This window comes from Fukomys damarensis, unplaced genomic scaffold, assembly GCF_012274545.1.
Source record: "Fukomys damarensis isolate Sample0158 unplaced genomic scaffold, DMR_v1.0_HiC HiC_scaffold_1, whole genome shotgun sequence".
In the NCBI taxonomy this organism is placed as follows: Eukaryota; Metazoa; Chordata; class Mammalia; order Rodentia; family Bathyergidae; genus Fukomys; species Fukomys damarensis.
The window spans coordinates 32,365,293-32,387,775 of NW_022900913.1; the positions used below are offsets into that span (position 1 = coordinate 32,365,293).

At 32.9% G+C, this 22,483-nt stretch overlaps 1 protein-coding gene and 1 long non-coding RNA gene across 7 annotated transcripts in view; one reads left to right on the top strand and one right to left on the bottom strand.

Annotated features, from left to right (window-relative positions):
* The window catches only part of C6 (complement C6), a 68,992-nt gene extending 62,927 nt beyond the window's left edge, over positions 1–6,065 (bottom strand). The window contains exon 1 of the mRNA XM_010633875.1: positions 5,874–6,065. The gene's annotated coding sequence lies outside the window, so the exon portion shown is untranslated. The remainder of the gene's footprint in view (positions 1–5,873) is intronic.
* LOC104868898 overlaps positions 1–22,483 on the top strand; it is an 80,919-nt gene that overhangs the window by 1,685 nt on the left and 56,751 nt on the right. For 3 of the 6 annotated variants that reach the window (XR_002025673.1, XR_782122.1, XR_782127.2), the window contains exon 1: positions 16,261–16,361. The exons of the other annotated variants lie outside the window; for them this stretch is intronic. This is a non-coding gene — a long non-coding RNA (uncharacterized LOC104868898). Of the gene's footprint in view, positions 1–16,260; positions 16,362–22,483 lie in introns of those variants that run through there. 6 annotated transcript variants of the gene reach the window in all.

The following is a 22,483-nucleotide window of genomic DNA, read 5'->3' on the forward strand; positions in this document are numbered from 1 at the left end:
TACTGATAGATATGAGACAAGTATGTGGTATGTATTTGTAAGACATTTCATTTTGTAAATTTTTCAAAACAACTGCTTATTTTGAGTGGGCAGAACTCTCAAAGACAGATTAGCTTTTTAAACTTTTCTGGGACTGGGGAAGGAATGTGAGTTGCTTTCCTGGGAGTTTTGGCTCATTTCCTGACATCCAGGAAACCTGCTAATGAGAGTTCACTGCCCTACTCTTTACATATAGAGTCATAGAGGTTTGAACTGGACAGTCCAGATGCCTTCACATTGTAGAGGTGAAAATGAGGCTCAAAGGAGCATGATAGCATTGAGGCTGCAAAGCGAGTAAGAGATAAAGACTCCTGGTTCTTGGATGAGACATACTCCTTTGCTCAGTTTCTAACAGACTAGTTATGATAAGTGGAATATCAAGATGCCAGGAATTTCACCCTGCAGGTCACAGGAGGGTTTGATCCAGATAATGCCAGTGAGAACTTTGATCCCAAGGTTCCCTCCTGTGTGCTGTGGACCTCAAGCATCTGTGACTTATTGCAAAATCATCTCTGTGCCCCAGCACTGTCAGGTTGACCCTAACTCTAATAAAATATGCAGCATGATATAAATACATATACACGTTTATGAATTTACATATACATACGTAAACAATTGCTGCTGTAATTATATACTAATGTTCATTTAAAAAGTGAAATGCTGTTCACCTAACTTTTTGTGTCTTCATTTAATTATCAATTAGATCAGAATAACAGTTTTATTTTCTTTTAAGGGGTTTCTTGGAATTCAGTAGAAACCCTCATAGAAAATGCTTAGATCAATCCTTAGCGTAGGATTACAGCAAATGAACACTGAAAATACATTTTGATATTAAATATGGCTCTTCATATGCAAAATATTTAGAAAGATGGCATTACTCACTTTACATGTCAAGAAAAAAAATCAGATTCCTGACCGTTATTTTTAAAATTATAATTTCCTCTAGTTTTTTAATCTCTCTTTACTGCTTAATTTTTGCCTATTTCCATCTCTTTCTAATGTATACCTTATTAAATGAAAATAAATGTTTCCTTTTTCCTTCATCCTCTTTCACTAGAATGTAAACACCATGGAGTTTAATCTTTTTGTCAGTGTCCTTCACTTAAGCTCTTAGAAGAAAAACAGCAAGCATATGTATTGAATAAATATTTGACTAATTGATTAAGTTTAGGATATATTTTTAGAAATGTGTTTTAATAAAAATTGAATAATATAATTTAATCCATCCTTATTGCTACTTCTGTATAACATTATTCTTAAAATTGCTGCCAGATTATGCGTATTTCATAGTCTTTAGAACCATTCACTTATTACTCATTGTTTCAGTGAATGACAATTTGTCCACAACTGATTCTTTTCTGTTTCATTTTAATAGTTGATTGAAATAAATGTAGGTCTTTTAAGACCAAGCACAAGGTCCTGAGTTCAATCTCCAGTACCAAAATAAACAAATAAATAAAAATAAGTATAAAAGTAGGTCTTTTAAGGTTCACCTTTATTTTTAAAACATTTAATAATTTACTTAGTCCACTTTTTATTTATTTAAAAACATTTATTTTGTTCTAAAATATAAAAATGTATGAAGAAAACAGCCTATGGAAAAGTTCTGCTGACATTAAAGCAAAAAATAATTTCTATATTTAAAAAACATAGTAAAATGAAAAATATAAAACCCAAGTTCCTCTGGTGTGAAAAACTATAATGGTAAATAAGATCCTAATGATATAAGTGACAATGTGAAATAGGAAGAAAAGGGCTAAAGATGTAGGGAAAGTGGGAAGGGTAGGGGAAAGGAAATAAGGGAAAAGAAAAAAATATGAGATAATGAAAAAATAGAAATAAAGTTTTTGTAAATAGGGAAGGGAGGAGGGGGTGAAGGGAGGGCAGGAGTAAGGGGAAAAATGAGAACCAAGACCTGTCATGTAAAGGTACAAGATCCCAATGATGAATGTAACTGTACTGTATACCTAAAATGTACCAATAAACTCAATGAGAAAAAAATAAAAACCCAGGCTCTTGTGCACCAGTAATTAGACATTCTTCCCTCATATCTTCATAGCTGATTACACATAAGTATGTGTGCATATTCATTAAATATACACTTAAAAAGAGAACATATAATATATGAATCTGTACTTTACTTTTTTCAAGTAATAATAAGCTTTGAAGACCTTTAATATTACTAGACCATATGTATTTCATTCATTTTAATGGTTTTATAATTTTATGTCACCTGAATGTACTATATTATTTTTAACCATTAACTATATAGTGCACTTTTAGTACATACACTGGAGAATGTAATTATATCTTATAATGCTTATTTGTTGAATTGATTAAGTTTAGGATATATATATGTACTCCTAATAGTGAATCTGTCAAATGATTTGTAAATTTAAAATTTAAAATTTTTTCAACATATCTTACTGAAATACAAATTTTCCAAATGTCTAAGAGGGTTAATTTTAGACTGTATTTTAATGTTATTAATTTATGTTTCTTATTCATAATGAAAAGATTCTTAAGCAAAAATTAAGTTAATAATTTTATAAATCTTGGTTTAAGCCAGAGATAAAGGACAATTCTATAGGAATTGTTTTTCCAATATACTCATTAATGACATCATTTCTTTCTTTTTTTTTATTCTGTGCAAAACTCCAGGAGTTACCTGGAGAAACCATTTATTTTCTGCAACTTTGCAGTGGTATAAAAATGAATAGGTTGTAAAGAATATTAACAATTTAGTGATACAGTAACTCTAAATTTTTCAATATACATACTCACTTTGGGGGAACTACCCTACAAAAGTAAGTGCACTGCTTTATGAGGATGTGTGCACAAAGATATGTTTATTTCAGCATTATTTGTATTGTGTACGGGGGAAACCCTGAATGTTCCTTATTAGGGTTCCTTCTCACTATGAGCTACTGTGTGTAGGAATAAAAGAAAAATTAGATCTAGATGTGTGTAATTAGAAGGATGCCCAGAAATACTGTTGAATTTAAAAATCCATTGACAAAATGCATATAGTATATATGTATACAAATTTATATTTGTATATTTATAATTGCTGTATAAATACTAAGAAATCTGTAGAAGAATACAAACAAAATTTCTGCTTTTCTAAAGGTTAAAATAAGGAAGGATTGTGTGTGTGTGTGTGTGTGTGTGAGTGTGTTGTATGTGTGTGTGTATACTGTTTAGGGTTCTTTAGAGGAACAAAATCAATAGAAAATATATGTATTATCATATGTGTGTGTATATACATATAATATGAAATAGGAAGAAAAGGTTCAAAGGGGAAGGGGAAGTGTGAAGGGTAGGGGCGAAGAAAGAAGGGAAAGGAAAATATATGTATAATTATGCAAGAGTATTATATAATTAGAGGCCTATAGGATCAGAGGTGGGAGTCTTCAGTGGTCATCTGCACACTGGAGAGCTGGAGGATCCAGTAGATGCTCAGCCCAAAGAAGACAGAAGCCACAGAACAAGAGGGACCAAGTATGTAGCAAATCCAAGACCAAAGGCCTTAATGACATCATTTCTTATTAATAAGTCAGAAACTTTTTAAACTCTTCTATCATCTCAGAGGGAAATGCTGGAATAAAAGAAGCCAAATCTCTTGACATACATAATTTTTTTTTATTGAGTTTATTGGTACATTTAGGGATACAGTACAGTTACATTCATTGTTGGGATCATGTACCTTTACATGGCAAGTCTTGATTCTCATTTTTTTCCCCTTACCTCTGCCCTCCCTTCACCCCCTCCTCCCCTCCCCATCTACAAACACTTTATTTTCATCTTTTCATTCTCTCACATTTTTTTCTTTTCCCTTTTTGTTCTTCCCCTACGTATCACACCTTCCCTACACCTTTAGCTCCTTTCCTCCCATTTCTAAATGTCAGTAATCTTATTAGAATCTTATGCATTGTTGCAGAATATTCACACCAGGGAAACTATTTGGTATTTACACATATGGGACTTATTTATATAATTTTAATTTAACATGGAACCAACACATATTTGAGTATCCATTGCTTGTAGCAGGGAATTTAGTAAAATACAAGAAACAGAAACTATTATCGAGAGTAAAATGTACTACCCATGCTTTTGGGACCAATTTTTCTTTCATTCAACTCATAGATAAGTTGCTACAATCCTAGACTGTATCAATCATAAAATGAGAGTCTCTTTCAGAGATCATTCCACTTGCCTACTGATTACACTTTCCTGGTAAGCAATTCACATTTCCTCGTATTTCCCAGTATCACAGAAGCACAAGACACTGAAACAAAAGTGGCCAGACAGAATCTATGTTGTGATCAGCTGTCCAACCTAAGTTTCAGACCAGGTGGTTATTTACACTGACTTCAGGACCCTTGGGAGCTGAGGCTCCTAAATAGAACAAAGCTTCTCTGTCAGCCACCAGCCAGCTTACAGTGCCCTTCTATTCCATTTTCAACTACCCAAATGTAGCTCTTCTTAAATAGTGGACATTTCCAACAAAGAAAACTACAAAATGTTTTTGGTGTTTATTTGTTTGCCTTTTCTTATCTTAAAATTAAAAGATAGAGATAGCTTCCAGAATATATCTCTCAATTTTAAAGAAAATAAAGTCTTAAAGCATCTGTGTAATAAGCATGAACGCAACAGGGAAAAATGAAATTACAAGAGAATCTCAGCAGATATTGTTTTAACTTACAAAAGCTTGAAGGTATGGTGGATGTAATCCCAATTACTACCAAAAACTGTGAGGACAGAACCTTTGTAAAATATTCTGATCTTTTCTTGGTTATGTGAGGCAATTTAGAAACCAAAATAAATTGATACAGCAGCATCAAAACTTATATGATGAGATGATAATAAAAGAGCTAATTGGTAGCTTCACTTTTCATAACATTTTTCTATTAAGAAGAAAAATTCTTCTATGTTAAAAGGATAATTTAAATTCAAATAATGAAAGCTTTCTTTAAACTTTTACCATGATCCACCATATATCATGTTTCTTTATTTATTAATTTCTAATATCTCTATATATTTTGGATTTAGGTAACCTTACACGCAGGCATTTTGCTCATGACTCATATTCACACAACCATGGAACAAAAGAATGTACACTGGATAGAGGAAGACGATGGAGAAAAATCTTCCACATCAGGGCCATGGTAAAAGAGTAGCAATTCTACAGTTTTCTCATAATTGCTATCCTCTCTTGAACTGCCTAGAAATCAGTGCTCTCGCTGAGCTACTGACAATGGCTTTGTGAACGTCAGAGAATTCTAGCTAAGATGGACGTATCTTACTTTAACCTGTCACCTTTGGAGGCACTGTACTCATATAAACAATAATTCCTCCCTGTAGTTCAGCAACCTGACCCAGCAGATGTCAGAAGATGGTCTAGTTTATCCTCAACTGTAGGTTCTTTCTTTGAATTTCCTTGTTATCTTTTAGAGACTTTTATTTCTTGTTTTTCTTCTATTCATACCCCAGAGGCTCAAAAAATAGTATTTATAATGTTAGAGTAGGTTGAGGAATCCAGGCACATGAATGACCTCAGCTAAAGAGTATGTTTGCTCTGCTTTTAACTGTACTTTCTCTCACAGAGAAATTTGATCTCAAAGTCCTCTGAAAGGGCATTTCTTTAAAAACCATGAACCTCTGTTTTTTTCTTTTAGACTTAAATGATAGCTAGTTCTTACTTTAAAAACAAGACAGAGAAATGGCTATAGTCCTATCTGTGTACTTTCAATTATGAAAGGGAAAGTTCGTTGAAAATATGATATACAATTTTGAAAAATTAAGATTGGAAATGAAATCATTCTGTCACTCACCTTTAAACAGTTTGTGGTATCCAGGGGTCTAATCAGCAAAAGACTCAGGAAACAATATATATGCACAATGGAAACTGTTTATATGATAATCCAAGCCCCAGCTTTCTTTGCCTCCTGGTAGCTAACATAAGGTAGTGGTATCATGGCCCAAAGACCCAAAGATAACCTAGAGTGCTGGCAAAACAAACATTGTGTGGAAACTTAGACTTTGCAAATGATTAGTCCAATCAGCAGTAACCCTGAAACTCTAAGCATGAGAGATCACACAAGGTCTTGAGTTTTCTGTGATTTTCCCAATAAAGTTTATTGCAATAACTATTGCTCTTGCAAATAAAATAAATCTTTGATCCTATTTTTAAAAATTCCTATAGAATAATTGCTTTACATTTCTTCTTGCCCTTCAAATATATCTATTTTACTAAAATATGCATAGATTTTAATTTTTTTGATTATAGTATATTAATTGTGAACAATTAAGGAAATGTTATTTGTAGACAATATGATTATATATGGAGACATTCAAAACAATCTACAAAGAAGTTCTTGAATGTATAAATGAACTTTGTGAGATTCTAAGATGCAAGCTTGTAGAAAATATGTTCTTATACATCAAAAAAGTCAAATAGAAAATTTAATTTGGAGTTATTTATTAATTAGTAACGGTCTCATGAATTCTTTAAAAGTAATTGCAATTATGTTTCTTTAAAAAAATCACAACATAGCTTGAGATTGACTAATATGGATATTCTATTAAGATGAAGTAGAACAAAATAGTACAATAGATATTATCTTGACTCTGTGCTAATCAGCTATAAGATCTTTAACAAGGAAGTTTATTTCATTGAACTTGTTTCCTCAGGTGTGAAGTAGGCATTTGTCAAACTGCTTCTAAAGCAGGAGAGGACTTCTTTGAAAACTGTTCAGTATATCTTCAATATGGAAAATAGCTAAAACAGATAGATATTCCTCAGACTACTTAAATTTCCACTATGTGGTCTGGAAATGATGATCTCAGCAGGTATAGCCAGTACATATGTATATATACATATACATAATGTGGTTTTTTTTCTGGAAATCATAACCTAGAGAGGTGTAAAGTCAAGAGCAAAAAGGATGAGTATAAAGGGGATGTTAAGTAATGAGAGCCAAAGGGAAGACAGAAATGAGAAGGCTATATGCTACGTTTTGGGAAACATCTCAGACACAGAGAATTGGAGGTGGTGTGGGAGATTTCCACAAATGTCCCCTCCACATACTAGAATTGACCTAGTTTCAAATGATAATTTAGAATTTTTCAAGAATGATCTTAAATTCCCCATATTGATTGCTCATAGCTGATTAAATGCTATGTCTCACTTGTGAGTCCTAGCCTGCTGTTTGCTTGTTTATTTTTTATTAAAGATTGCAAACATACATGACAACAAGAAATGAAGGTTTCAAATATATATATATATGACAGCAAAAAAGGATATGAAATAAATAAAAATTTATGCAACACAGACTGATAATCCAAATACATTATTAGTTTGATATGATCTTCAAACATTTTATGTTCTTTCTCATTTTCTTTTCATATATTTTTTAAATATTGTATTTACAAATAAAACAAAGTTACATATTATAGTTGAGAAACTGTCCTCAAAGTTTTATGATTTATAAACTCCTTGGTTTTATTAATTTGATAAATAGCATATGCTTGTTGATTGTATCACTTACATTTACTAACAAAACTTCTCACAGAAAAGAAATATACTTATATTTAAAATCCAAAAGCAACAAAAAAATTCACATTTTTAAGATCAGATTTTTGTTTCTATTTTATTATATCCCATACTTATTTTATTATATTTTTATAAGAATAAGGATAGAATCTAACACCATTACATATGTAATATTCTTCTCAAACGAATGACTATGAATTAAGTCAAGCATGTAATTTAAAAAAATCATAAGGTTGCCAGAGAAACTATCAACATGCCAAATGTGCAAAATCCTACCACATCCATGCCCATGTTTCTCATTTAATAGTGCACACATATGCGTAAAAACATACCCCCCATACATATACACAATGCATATTTTCTACAATGCAATATATACTTTGGTATAATAAAACAGTGAAATGATGTGTGGAATGTTCGAGATTTGTGTGATTTGAGAAAAACAAATATTATCTTTGAGGCAGTTGGAGAATTTGTAATATGTACCAGATACTGAATGATATTAATTATTTATTATCCATTTATTTAACTACAGTTATGATAAAATTTACTTAAAATTAATATTCATTATCAGTAGAAAATAGGTACAAAGATATATTGATAGCATAACAAAATTTGTCTTAACAAATTTCCAACCAAACAAGCTGTAGTGACAGAAAAGGAAGTTTGCAGAAGGCAGAGATGAGAGAGGAGAATGACGGATGGACCTTAATACTTTTCATACTACTCATACATACAGATTTCATAAATTCTCAAAGAAGAAAGCAAAGAAAATGAGAACCAAAATAACTCAGAAATTTGGTAGACCGACATAAAAAGACAAAGATCAATGTGTTAAAAATTTTTAAAAATATGAAATGTAAAGCCCGAGATTTACCTCAGTAGTGCTGCACCTGCCTAGCCAGAGCAATGTGCTGAGTTTAATCCCCAGCACCAGGGAAAGAAAAACAAAAAAGAAAAAAAGAGAAAAGGAGCATATGTGCTTTCTAACATACTCAATAGATTGAAAATGAATTATTTGTTATCTCTTCCTCTTGAATTGTTCCCTTCACAAGGATGTAGTGGCCTTCTTTGTCTCTTTTAATCAGTTTAGTTTTGAAATTTACTTTGTCTGTGAATAAGATTGCTACTCCTGCTTTTTTCTCGGCCCTGTTGCATGAAGAAGTTTTCCGTGCTTTCTCTTGCAGTCTATGGGCTTTTTTTTGCACTAGGTGTGTCTTGTATACAACATATTATTGGATTTTGCTTCTTAATTCATTCTGTCAGTCTATTTTTCTTGATTGGTGAGTTGAGGCCATTGACATTGATGGTTATAACTGATATGTACTAACTTATTATTGTCTCCCCCCCGACCCCCCCACCCGCCTTCTTTTAGTTTCTTATCTTGCCTATTTGATTTGCTCTGTTGGGACTCATTGTGTTGTTAACTTCATTGTCTTTTTCTAGGATATTGTTTAGAATTCCTTGTAGTGCTGGTTTGGTATTCATGAAGTTTCTCAGGTGTTCTCTGTCATGGAAGTATCTTATTTCCCCATCCATTTTGAAAGAAAGTTTTACAGGATACATCAGTCTAGGTTGGAGGTTGTGTTCTTTTAGTACTTGAAATGTCTCATTCCAGGCTCTCCTTGACCTAAGGGTTTGTGTTGAAAAGTCTGCTGTGATTCTGATGGTCTTTCCTTTGCATGTGATTTGTTTCTTATCTCTTCCTGTTTGTAGTATTTTGTTCTTCTGTTGGGTTTCTGGGATCTTGATTACTATACATCTAGGTGTAGATTTTTTTTTTTTTTTTGATCATGGCTAGTTGGACTCATTTGTGAGTCCTAGCCTGCTGTTTGTTTTTGAAAATAACCTTTTATTGAAATAATCTCTGTCAGTTATTACTCATAGCTGCTTTTATACTACTTTAAAGTCAAATAGTTGCAAGAAAGACTATATAAAAATCTTTTATTGCAGATGGCTACTTTTGTACTACATCAGAGTCAAATAGTTGCAACAAAGACTATGTGATAGCCTGAATGGCCTAAAAGTTTTGCTATCTGGCATAGTACAGAAAATGTACTATCTGGCCCTTTGTAACTCAGAGGGAGAGATTTCTGGTCTGATAAATACAAACAGTGTCCCCGTAGCTTTGGGAAATAGGAATTTCTTACTTGGGACGGGTCAGTGGGTGATTATTCCTGGGCCAAAGTGAGTGTCCTCTTTTCAATTCACTACTGACTTCCTGGACATGATACAACATTTGTATTTCTCTAAATACTCTTTTACCTTCCTCTATAATTCTTTTCTCTACTCATCTGGAATTCTATCATTAGCTTCCTTTCATTAGAGATCTTGTGTACTTCCATAAGTTTTATGGGTCCACTTTTGGTTGATTGCTTCCTAGTTTACAGGTCTCAGTATTCTAATGATCATTAATAATATTTAAGTAGAATTCTACATCATACTATTGCAACCTCTTTCCCTTACTTCTCTCCTATTAGATGCTAAACAGTGTACTATAGTTTCTATCTTTGAATTGTTTCTTGTCTGTGAACCCCTTCCATTTTTACCCCTCATGATCATGTCTGTGGCTTCATCCCTTGAATTTAAACAGGTAAGAGACATCAGTGGCTTCACTACTTTCTGAGTTGAATGAAACCCCTGATAATGACTTCTCAACTACACTGCCAGCTTGTTCATTTCATAGCTCACCTCTAAGCAGCACAATTGAATATTAAACTTCAATGTTCTTTTAATAAATCTACCAAATTAGTAACATAGCATCTGTTATTTGAAACCTTGGGAAATTTGGATTTTCTTATTTCTTTTCTTTTCTTTCTTTTGCATAACATTCTACCCAGGCAAATTGAAAAATGTTATTCCTCAGAATTGGCTATAACTTCTTCTGCCATTATATTTCTTCCTTAAATCTTTTTTCCAATTTCCAATTTTGAAATATTAGTCTGTTGTATAACTCTTTATGAGTCATTCCAAGTGTATTTTGTTCACAAACCTTTTCTAGATTTCATAACCATTTTAAAATCCTATGTGATTCTTTCATCCTTGAATTAAACTCACACAGCTTTTTCAGAACCTCTTACAGTATGTGGAACTGATTTAATATTACATTATATCATGATTATTGTGTGCTTTATTACCACTCATTTTCTATCACTTCACTTAATAAGTTAAAAGTTTCTTATAGAACAGACTTGAATAATATTGATCTTTATACATGATAAACATAGAAATTAAATGAATATTAGTTGAATTGAGTTGCCTACACATAATGAATTTGTGACAAAATTGCTGAATTTCATGTTATGTCTCTATATATGTTGTTTTAGCTAAATTACATTATGCAAGCTCTCATAGATTTGCATAAGAGGCCAAAACTTTCCCGAATCAAAATACTCTAAAATTATTTTATTTATCATTTATTAAATTTTGAATAATGCAAATGATGAAATTAGATTTAACAAGCCCTTTGGCAATTGCTTGGAATGAAAACAAACTACTGCACAGTATTAGCCAGCTTTCCGTTCCTCTAACTAAATACCTGGAATGACTTTTGAGAGAAGGTTTACTTTGGCTTGCAGTATTGGAGGGTTCAGGTCATGACCAGTAGGCCCTGATGCTTTGGGCATGAGACAAGGTTATCATGCCAGGAATGTGTGATGGAGTAAAACAAATCACATTTTGAATGAGGGGTAACAAAAGAGAAAAGGTAAAGACTAAGATTCCACAATCCTTTTGAATTATTTCTTTTGATGACCAAAGAATACCCCATGAGGCCCTGCCACCTACTGGTGCTACTATCTCCCAAAAATGGTGCTTCAGGGACAAATTTTTGGCCTTTCAGCCTTGAGAAGACATGTAAAATCCAAACCATAGCATAACCTCCACGTAAAACTGCTCTCATGTAGACGATAATAGAACTATAGATGGAGATAAAAGAAAGTCATACCTGTGTAAGTTTTACCCCTTCTAACAGCCAGATTATATTTGAACTCAGAATCTTCTGGGAAAAGATAATGCCAAAGCTAAGGTGATAAAAGCCTTGCCTAAACTCATGGGTCAGGTTCCTAGTTTGCTTCTTCAACTTCAGTGGTCTCAATGTCCTGAATACTGTTACCAAAATAATTTTCCCAAAGCTTCAGTATGATAAAAAAAATCAGTTTAATATTTGTGTTTATGACTTTAAAGTGGCATGGGAACAAGATTATCTTGCTTTATCCATTTCATTCATTTCATAAATGTACACCCATTATGCAACAGGAATTATGCTGAGGCTAAATACTGTATTCTCTTTTATGAGTACATGTACATAGCGTATAATGTTTACATTCACCGTGGGGAGCTAGTTCATGTACATAAGACATCTTACTTTTTAAAATCCTCTTTCCTTCCCCTCCCTTCTCTCTCCATCTCTTGGTCTCCTTCTTTTTTTACAAAAGTCTAAGACTCTATATTCTAAGATAGATTACCACCATTATCATTATCCAAATGTTTTTATTCTTTAGTTTTGCAAAAGTTTACTGAAAGATATTGTTTTAGGTACTTGGGTGGTAAAAAAGAATACTGCAGGAAAAATCCTACCTTAAAGAACTTTATAATCTATTGAGTTGAGAAGAGAGAAAACACAATAAGCAAATTATGCAGTTTAGAAGCATTTCTTTAATACTTATTTGAATATTTTGTCTTCTAAAAATGTAGGTCATTCTCTCTGCTTCTAGTTTTTCCAGCCTTATGTTTTCTTGGGAAAAAATTGTCCAATCTGAACTCAGAAAATCTCATTCTACAGAACCTGCTCAGTTGGCTCCAGTTCTCATGGTTCAATACCTTGGACAAGGCTGATGGGTCAGAATTAGTATGGATCAGTAGATTGCACCAGTGGAACTCACAGAGTCTAATGTGAAGCTTCTTAAGCCTGTGTAAGAGGAGAAGCAGAGAATGCCTTTCTTCAGAGAGAAAGAAGCATGAGACACAGATGTGTTGATAGGAGATCTTGTGGCCCTGGAGAATGTAAAAGCCCCTTAGGAGGCCCGACTGTCTTTTTTCCCCATATGTCATGAGGTTAATGTTTTGCTTTTAATAAATTTATCTTTTTTGCTTTTTATATGTTGAGCATATTTTGCTACTTCACAAACAAGCAATCACTACATAAGATCTGTTTTGATTTTCAAGCAGCTGAAAATAATTTCAAAAAATACCACATATTCAATAGATGCTATCTAATTTATTTGAGCTATATGTCCAGTCTGATGTGGACTCTGTGCTCTGTTACCTTGATGTGTGCATGACCTACTTGCTCTGAGCTACATGTGGCAACCAGCTTTTGTGGAAATTAACAAATTGGTCAATTATTGTCTAAAAATACTTTACCTCCTAGAGTGATACAGAGAGAGGAAGGTAGAAATCATGCTTCCTGCTTCCAAACTAGGACAACTCTCTTGAGGTAGACTCATCTAGAATGGAACAGAGGAGGCTGAGAAAGAAAGGCCATTGTAACTTCAGGTACAGCTATAGAGAGAGGTTGGAGTGAGCTGCATTGAACTTTTCATTTTCCAGGTTGTGAGTAGCTAGTTAATAAGGCAATAAAAGCAATGAAGGGAGATATGAAGTCCTTGAAATACCTCTGGCAGTGTGTTTTGAGGAAACTTTTATTCTGAGTTCTGAGGCTGTGGAAAACTACTGAAAGCTAATGATAGCAAACAATGCAGTGTTATGGGCAAAGGACAATTCCTGAAGCATGGACAGGAGGCAGAAGTAAGTTCAGCTCAGAAGTCACTGGGTCTTGGCTGGGTTTGTGGCTGTGAGGCAAAGGAAGGAAATGCTGCATTGGGTCATGAAACAGATCCAAGTTTTAATAACAGTCTAAGTGCAAAAGATAATGAAAAGCAGAATGTATTCTTTCTTTGAGACATGGATTAGACAAGGGAATATCATGATTTTCGAATTCTTCAGGAGGGGCATCGTCTCAGACAAGCCCTTGGGAGTCTGACCATCCTGTTGACAGCCCAGTTAGTCCAGCCATGAATGGCAGTGGCCCCCAATCATCCTTCTACACATGGCTAGGACGATGGTCAACGAAGAGGGGAAAATGAAAAAAAAGGGAACAAATTAAAAACTACTTGAGAATGATACTTTTAAAAATAGCTGAGTTCTGACGAGGCCTTATACTTTTTATAAATAATGACAAGAAACTGTCTCCTGTTGACATGTGACAGTGTGTGATACAGAGACAGAGTTTCCCGATTTCTTAACATGCTTTTCCGCTGCTTGAAAGAATGGAGCAGGTCATTTATCTGTGTTCATTCATTTAATGACCTGATAAAAAGTCACCTTTCTTACCAACTCGTCAAAATTTAGTCTTAAAGTTGAAAATGAACCCAAAGCATTTCCCAACACACCTCTAATTATTTTGAAGCCCCCTTTCAAGTTAATTTTAAATCCAGAATATATGTAAATAAAATAATTACTATTCTTGCTCTCCTGAGGTAAAACTGATATTAAACACATGAACACATATAAAAAGTAGATGATAAATTTGATACTTGCCGCAAAACTAACACAGTGCAATGAGAGTGTAAGGGATAGAATTAGGATTCAAGGTCAAGGGTAGGAAGCAAACATTTGATCTGACATGCATTAGAAAAAGAAGGTTTTAGTAAGTAAAAGCCACAGGTAAACAATGGGAGTTACGGTTCCTTTTTTCAAGCTAAACAACAACAATAACAACAACAACAACAAAAACACTGGAAGTTTCACTGTGACAACCCTCTCTCTTATGACAGTCACAAATTATTAATAAAAGAGAATTTAAAGCTCTGGGGACTGAAGCAATTAACCAAATGATTATAGCAAATAAATAGCAAAAGAGGAATTAGAAGTCTTTTGCTTTCTGGATGAAGTTGTTTTATTTATTTATTTTTTCTTTCCCTACCCACTCTAAACCCTCCTTATTTTCCTTCATTAACTTACAAAGTTTTGTAGGTAAATATAAATAAGGGCTTTGCCTAAATTAGATTTTTTAATAAACAAAAATCTACTAGGCATTTTTATTTGCTTTAATATTTTATTGAAACATTCTATTTTATTAAAATAATCTATTTCTGTGCTTTAAGAATACAAGATTTAAAGCTACAAATCAAAATGATACTTTCTCTCTCATCTGTCCAATCTCTCCTATAGCAGTCACTTTCTAATTAGAGATAGCTGCAACTCCCCTTTTTTATTCTGTATTTCTTCGTGCTTGCTGCTATGTAGCTGTATTTACCTTGATCTCAGGCTTGTATGCTCTAGGTTTCATGTAAACTCTACATTGCAGTGTTATAATTTGTGCTTTAAGGTCTATATTTACTACAGAGATGATATTTCTCTCAAGAGGATGGAAATTAGTTGTTATAGGGGTGATGAAAATCCAGATAAGGTGTGTTTTTTGCTGGAGGAAGAAGGGAAGTAGCAGTTTGTCTGAGTGAGGTAGCAGGGTTCCTCTAAGCCTTTTGCTACTATAGGGTTCTGCAGGTAAAAACTGGCTCTCTCCACTTCAGTACTCACTTCTGGGTGCCTTTTAGCATGTAGCTACCTCTGCTCTTATGCATCTGGTACCGTGCCTTCATCAGGTTTCTCTTTTCCAAAAGTTGTTGAATTATGTGTACTGAATTATCTTCTATTCTCTTTGCTTTGCACTTATCATATTTTACTCTGTCCAGTTTCACTGGGAGACTGAAATAGGCCTATGTCCGCAACTGCCATGATCAATAAAAATTCAGTGTTTTACATGTGAAAAAAGTTAATCTCATTTACATCCATTCAACTAATATTGTCCCCAGCCTCCTCTCCCCGTTTAAGAAACTTTAACATGCTCAAATCCTTTTGAATTTTTATTGTAAATTAAGTCTTCTAATCTGTTTTGATCACAGATACAAAAAATACAATTTATGTTACTGTGAGAAAAAGATTTACACTCAGCCTGAAGCTGAATTTGCCTTAGGCATTATGACAATAAACAAATGCTTTTGTTTCTATGGTTTTCCTATAGCTGACATTTAGCAGATATTGTTACATGATCTGGGGCACCAGGGAGATATATATGTAAGAGAAGGCAGGAAGACAAAGAAAGCACCAGAGAATTCGATTCACAAAACTGTGATTTCATTATTCTACAAGGACTAGGTGGTTGAATGAAACAGTGCTTGTATATAAATGCTTTCTCTGTTGTTCTCTCTGGGGTAATTTAAAAGAAAACCATCAGGGAACAACAATTATACAACAGACTAGGTCGGTGGGAAAGCAAGGCACCTGGCCACGAAGCAAAACTTTCCAGATGGCTTGGACATGATTACTTCATAGCACTACGCTATGGTAAAGAAGGACTTAACGTATCTTTTCTTGACATTATGGAATATGCTTAATTGGCCTTTTCTGTAATTATATTGGTTGAAACTTTTCTAATACATAAGTTAGAGTTAGAGAGAAACAACTTATTTTAATAAAAATAAAAGAACTCTTAAGCTTAGAGACCATTGTTTTATACTGAGCTCCAGTTCAATGTGCCAGTGGACCAGACCAAATTCATGTGGAATCATTCATGGTAAATACTGCTAATCAAACAGAAGATTTAAGAAAGCAAATATAACCCAAAACAGAACACATTTCCCTGCTAATAATAGGCTATTCCAGTCTACCCTTCTTCCTACCTAACATCACCTCACTTTTTTTTGCTATTGCCCAGAGGGCCTGCCTATTCTGAAGAAGAGTGGTTAACTCTATTCAAAACTCACAGGTAAGACCTGATTATATCTACAATTAAATTTGATGCAATTTTTTCTTTTGATATATATCAAAGGCAACAAACATATATTCATGGCAGGAGTTTTTCAGTTTATGCAATTTCCTCTTGATCTGAATACTTATTAAATTTAGAAATTTTAATAACTGACAGTGCTGTTATTTAATGTACATTTCATGTTGCTCATATTTCAATATTGTTAATTATTCATATTCAGTAGTATTATTTTTTGCACTAGTATCCTTTGTTGTTCTAGTAGTATCATCTTAGGATCACATATTTCTTTTAGTTATAATGTCAATTTGTTTTAATATAAGAGCAGTCTACTGAAATTTTTATTATCATTGAAGACAACAATTTTGAAGAATAAAGCCAGATATTTTTAGAACATACTTTACTCTGGATTTATCTGAAAATCTCATAGTAGAAAAAAATCAATAGATTTTTGAATGTCAAATAAACAATATTAAGAATAAGTACATTTTGGGAATCATATATATTTAGGATTTTTGTGTCTATATTTAGGAGAAAGATTGGTCTGAAATTTTCTATTCTTGAAACACATCTGTTATTTTTTAGTATTAAGACTACGCAGGCCTTAATAAACAAATTGGATACTTCTTTCTCCTATATGTTCCTATGATTATTCTTTGTTTTTTTTTTTGAGACAGGGTCTGACTATGTAGTTCAGGCTGGCCTAAAACTTGTGAACCTCCTGCCTTGGCCTCCTGAGTACTGGGATTACAGGCGTGCACCACCATGCCTGGCTCCTATGACCATGCTTGTTATAATTTTTGTTATTAATACTTTTTGTTTCCTTTTGTTTAAGCTTGTTTAAGCTTTCTCAATTGTTTCAGTCCTTTTCAAGCTTCAACTTTAGTTTTTATTAATTTTATCTTTAGCATTTTTTTCTGTCATATTAATTTCTGCTTTTATCTTTACTTTCTTTTTATTTAGCTCAGCATTTTAAAATTATACACTTACATGGTTTAAATTTTCTTTTAAGCACTAGTTAAGCTGTAGTCTTATATTTGACATGTTGCATTTGTTTTCAAGATATTTTTTAAATTTCTATTTTGATCATCTCGGATTTATAGATAATTTAGAAATGTGCCTTTTATTTTCAAACATTTTAGAATAAATATGCATCTGTAGTATCTATTTTATACTATTTGAGAACACATTAACTTATATGGAGACTCCTGAATTGTTGTGACTTGCATTACGTCCCCATTTATGATCACTCACCCACAATGTATGGTGCATGTCTTACATGCCCTTGAATATGCTTACATGCTCATTAATATGCTTTGGCTATGGTCTTGTATCAGTTTAAATTAAGTCAAACTTTATACAATGTTCTTCGGATATTATCAATTTTACTCATTTTGGGTGCTTGTTCTATTAGTTATTGTGAGAAGTGTACGTGATTGTCATGAGTTTCTATGATTTTTGTCATGTTTGAAAGCTATGTATCACTTTACAGCATCTCCAATTATTATATTAAGATTAAAAGCATGTTTTCTGTATTATCATCTCTTGTATTGTAATGAAATGACACTTAATCACTAGTGTTTTATTTTTCCTCTCATTGCTTTTTAAAATAGTTTATGGTGCATCTTTTCCCATCTAGTTACATCATGCCATTTGAGTTCCTATGTTTAAATTGCATCTCTTAAAAGCAACCTGCAATTGCTTTTTTTAAAATTCAATTTGATAGTTCTTATATTTTAATTTGACTTTTATATCTATTTTTAGATAATATAATCATTTATTTTAGTTTAAATCATTTCATTGTTTTCTATTAGCGTTATCTGTTTTTCTCCTTTTTAACCTCCTTTTGAATAAATCAAATACTTTTATCACTTTCTTTTTATTTGCTTTTTGTTATGCATGTTTATGCTCTTCTTTTAATGATTATATAGAAATCACAATAGATACCCCTTGGCTTAATTTATATAAATTCTATTTCTTCTATGCTGCTGTATTGTAGTTTACTTTCACATATATTTTAAGAAAGCATTGTTATTATTATTGATTTAGAAAGTCAATATTAACTGAAATTTGCACATACATTTACCCTTTTCTATCATCTCTATTTCTTCTTTCCTTTTGCTGCTTCTTATATGTAATCATTTTCCTTAGGGAGAAATTTTTTTTGTATTTCTTTTATTAATAATCTGTAATCTGTATTTATCTGATTTTATTTGCTTGAAAGTGCTTCTTTTTTTTCTTTTTCTTTTTTTTTGAGACAGGGTCTCACTATGTAGTTGAGACTGATCTGGAACTCACTATGTAGTCCAGGCTGCTCTTGAACTCACAGCGATCCTCCTGCCTCAGCCTCCCAAGTGCTGGGTGAAAATGCTACTTAAAAGTATATATCATCTGGATGTAAAATGGCTAGCTGTTATTCTTTTTTGGCATCTAAACTATCAGGCTATTATTTTCTGACCTTTACATTTTCAGATAAAAAAGCATTTGTTTTGTTGTTATTTATTTAAGGTAATATGTCTTTTTTTCCCCCTCTGAGTAATTTTGGTATTTCATTTTTTATAGCATTATTTTCTTTTTGAGATTCATAGGGATTCTTGGATTTGTGTTTATATTTGTTAAATGCTTTTATTAGTTCAGTGATTCCTTAGTAATTTCCACTTCTGTGTTATCTTTGTGCTGCTATGATAAAATATCTGAGAGAAGTAATTTAAAAAGAAGAAAGTATTTTATTCTCGTGGTTTTAGAGGTTTCGGTCCATGGTCAGCTGACAGAGTATCATGGCAGGGAGTACGCAGGAGGAAAGCTGTTTACTTCACAACTTCTGGTGACCAGGAAGAAGAAAGTGAGAGAGATAGAGGGAGAAGGGAAAAGGAATAAGGAACTGGGGAAGGGGCAGAGAGAGAAAGGAAGGGAAGAAAAGAGGGAGAAAGGAGAGAGAGAGAGAGGAGGGAGGAATAAGTTCTAGATCTTCTCACAATATTCTATGTCTCTAACCATGTGGATACTTATCTTTTACTTTCTGTACTTTCCATTAAATTAATTTCTGTACTTTCATTTTACTTTCTGCACTTTCAAAAAGAATAACGGCTAGCCAGATTTTATATCCAGATAAATATATTTTTAAGAAACATTTTCAAGAAAATAAAATCAGGGAATTACAGATTATAGATTATCATTAAAATTTCTGTATTTTCAGATCACTAATCCTCTCTTCTGATCTATTCAGCATGTTGTTAAAAACACCTATTTTGTTCTTAATAATTTACCACACTTCTTTTCTGTTCTAGTTTTGGGTATTTTTTACCCTTTGACTCCACCCCCACTCCCATATTTATCGTGTCCTAGCCCCTGGCAGCAGCCTTCTATTCTCTGCTTGTGAGTTGAACCTCTTTAGATTCCGCATCTTTGCTTCCCTTTTTCAGCCTATTCCTTGAGTTCTGGCTCTCAATAATCCTCCAACTTTTGTTTTGGTATCACTATAGACAGTGAAAAACCCTGATCTGATTTTTGCTATTTGCTATGTCTTCTGGCCCACTTCAAGTAGAGAACAGAAAATTCTTTGAAAAGAAAATCACAGAGAATGTACTTTGCCTTAATGGACTTACTTTCTTTCAGATTTCTCGGTTCCTAAAGTTTTGTTGTTGTTGTTGTTGTTGTTTTTGTTTTTTTGGCCTTTGATATTACCTTTAAAATTCAGGCTTTTAGAGTTTGGTCTAGCTTGGTCTTTTAGAGTTTAGGAAGTTTGGTCTGATAAAAAGTACAGTGACGAATCAAAAGCCAAACAAGGTTGTTTTACAAAATAGCTGTTTTTTTTTTTCTGATTAGTGATGTGTCTTACATAAATTTGGAAATCAGAAAGCAAAAGGAAAAAATTTAAAAATCATCCATGGTCTTTTTTATTTAGTATTTTCACTTAATTAATTCTTAGTCATTTTTCTGTTTCAGCCTCAATTAACTTTCACAGAGTCAAATCAGCCATAATTTATACTAATTAGATGCTATTCACCCTTCTAAAAATGTGCTGTTATATCTTTGCTTTTGTGTGTATTTCATCAGCATTTGTTTCTCTTATTAAACTATTTGTTCCATGTGGCAAAGATCATGTCTGCTCATTTATGTAAACCTAGTATGGTTCACAGGCTGGAACATGGCAGATATTTGACATTTATGAAATGTATTTATTACACTATATCTTTTTGCATGTACATATTTTCAAGCAAGATGCTATTATGTATGTAATCTTCATATGTAGTTTTATATTTAAAAAATCTATTTAATATTGCATCATCAGTATTTATCTTTATGAAGTTTTGATTCTAATACCAGCTGAAAGACCAATTATTTGACCTCAGAAATGTCAGCTAATATTTTAGTAGTTTCTTCAGTTGTTAATTAGAGAAATCATAACTATATTAACTAGTCTTTTAATCATTTCCAAAGTAAATGAGACCACAGATCTGAAAGGAGTTCATGACATAAAGTTTATCAGGTGTGAAGTGGTTAAACAGTGCCTTAAACTGTTGCTATCACTGTTGTTTCATGAATGGTCCTCAAAAACATATAATTGGGGCTATATGATCTTTACCTTGAATTTCTAAGACAGCTATATCTCTTTCTTTTCCCACCATAACACTTTTTACACATAAAATATTTATGTAATGTCAAAGGAAAGCTGTCAAATGCAAGGACTGAGTAAAAAATGACAACAGTATAAATTTAAAATATGGTGCAGCTGTTCACATTACAGCAAAGTAGGCAATTAGCTTTCTAGAATATTTTGAAAGGATTCAAACACTTCTGCAAAAAGGTAATACATACTTCCAGCTAATTAAATGCATGAGGAAAAAAACTGCAATTATTAATAAATACTGAGAAAGAAAAATAGTTCTCCCATCCTAGAAGATTTGAAAGGAGAGCACTGGAAGACAAATGACAACACTCAGATGAGACCAGAACATTTCTTCTAGCTATGCTGGGTCATTGTTAACAAATCTCATCTCTATACATTTGTTTTGTGTTTTAGGGGGCATATTTTGGTACCAGGGATCCATCTCAGGACTTTGTGCTTGCGAGGCAGGTGGTGGCACCACTGAGCTAAATCCCCAGGCCCTCATCTCTGTACATTTCTAGTTTGCTTAGTTCTTTCACTAAATTGTTTTATCATTATTTTATTATTTTCTTTTGTGTATGGTAGCACTATTGGTGTCAAAGATGGCTTCAGTAATTTCCATAAATATTTCTGCTTCCATGATAAATTATTGAGATTAAAATTAAAACCTTCAAGTATTGCTATTTATAATAACTGGGTGGAAAGGATTTGCTTAACTATGAAAGTAAAGATTTTGATAGGAGAAATGTTCATAACTTGTTACGTAGTGTGACCTACAGATTGCTTTCACACAGGGATCATTTTTTTCCCTAGGTGAAACTTACTAATTTTTTATTTTGAAGGAAAGAATTTGAAAGTACTGTGTAATTGCAAAGTATAAATGTTAATATTTCCTTAACTAAATTCCTTGTCTTAGAGAAATTCCACTCTCCCAATGTATTTGAGGAAAAAAAATCCTAGCATTTTCTATTCTGTTTCTTTTGTTTAGAAAAAGTTATAAAACTTGGGGAACTGGAATAATTTTGTCAGACAATTTGGCAATAAATATATTTTTTTCTTCTTTTAAATTCTATTTGGCAAACTGGCCATTAAGTCAACAAAGTGAGAAATAGAGATTTGGTCTAGATCTTAATTTCAGTAGGAGTGAGAGTATGAGCTGGAAGAAGCTGAAACATTCATTAGTCTGTGGCTTCACCAATTTTACAGATGATTATTAGTGACTAATGAAGCCATCACCTACATCCTTTGTACCATTTGTGGAAACAGAAAAACAGAATCCTCTGTCTTGAAATTGCTCTACTAAGGTAATTCCAGCTGCTAAAGATGCCAAGGGAACGCAGTTACTCATGTTCACTAATTGCTAATTAAACTAAATCAGCTTTATTACCATGTGGGACTAAGAAAGTTATGAGGAAGCAAGAATGCCAAAGTGGTAAAATATGGAGGCACATGTGCAATTGTGAATTATTTACAACTCAAGACAGGCAATTTATTGCTACTTGTTGCTACAATA